The following is a 1,084-nucleotide window of genomic DNA, read 5'->3' as shown; positions in this document are numbered from 1 at the left end:
CGGCGGCTAGGGCCTGGGGCCGGGGCTCGGGATCCTCGGTCTCCATCGCGGGTGCGCGGCCAAGAGGAGGGGATTGGAATTGGCAGAGGATGGAGGAGCGGTGGCGGCGCGGCAGGAGGAGGAGAGGTGGTCTAGCACGGGGCAGAGGAGAGCGGTGGTGGCGGCGGCAGGCGGATCCGGCGCGGGGCAGAGGGGAGGGGTGGCGGCAGCAAGGGGGGCTCGGGGGGACGCGGGTCGCTCTCGCGTGGGGGCGGGCGACGGCTAGGGTTTCTCCATTGCAGTGGATAAGTTTTATACACCTATACGTGAAATTACTAAAATGCCCTTGGCGGGGCACCGAATTAACAGGCGGTGGCACGAGTGATTTAAAGGTGACGTGGCCACCTTGGTCCTGCCTAGCGGTTCTCCAGGGTTTATAGGTTAAATTGAGATCTTCTTTGCCCCCGACAATGCTTCCCTGCTACCCAGATGTATATCCACAACCAGATAAATACTGACGTAGTTGGAGAAAATTTGACCATATTGATATTACCTAAATTCTTAAAAGCAAAGCTTTGTTGTTTAGTCTTCCCGAGCAACACTAAAAAAAAGACACATCCGTGACATTTTGGGCCGAACGAAACTGTTTTCTATCATACATATTACACTTCTATGACGATAATTGTGACAAAACCCGGTATCATCATAGATGTGGTGGGCTCCTACTTCTATGACAAAAAATCATGACAGAAAAATAGGCTTTTCGTCCTGGCCGGGCCGGAGACGCAGCTGCATGACATTCTTTTGGCCGTCCATGACGGAAAAAACCGTGGTAGAAGCGAGGGCGAGGAAAATTTCAGGGAGTTCCCGGTTACGGTGGGTGGTCGGGAGCCGAGCGATGCGTGTTTCTCTTATACACGTACGCGCGTGTGTGCGAGGCGTTGGCTCTAACTGAACCCGAGCGAGGCGTTGGGCTCTAACTGAACCCGAGCGATTGCACTGCAGGCTACGCGTTACTGAATCCGAGCGATCGAACGATGGCTGTTAACTGAACCCGATCGAGCGATTCTTTCGCTACTGCTGCTAACTGAAGCCGATCGATGCT

The sequence above is a fragment of the Triticum dicoccoides genome, chromosome 2B (assembly GCF_002162155.2).
Source record: "Triticum dicoccoides isolate Atlit2015 ecotype Zavitan chromosome 2B, WEW_v2.0, whole genome shotgun sequence".
Classification (NCBI taxonomy): Eukaryota; Viridiplantae; Streptophyta; class Magnoliopsida; order Poales; family Poaceae; genus Triticum; species Triticum dicoccoides.
The sequence above is the reverse complement of the archived record's forward strand: the minus strand, read 5'-3'. Positions refer to the sequence as shown.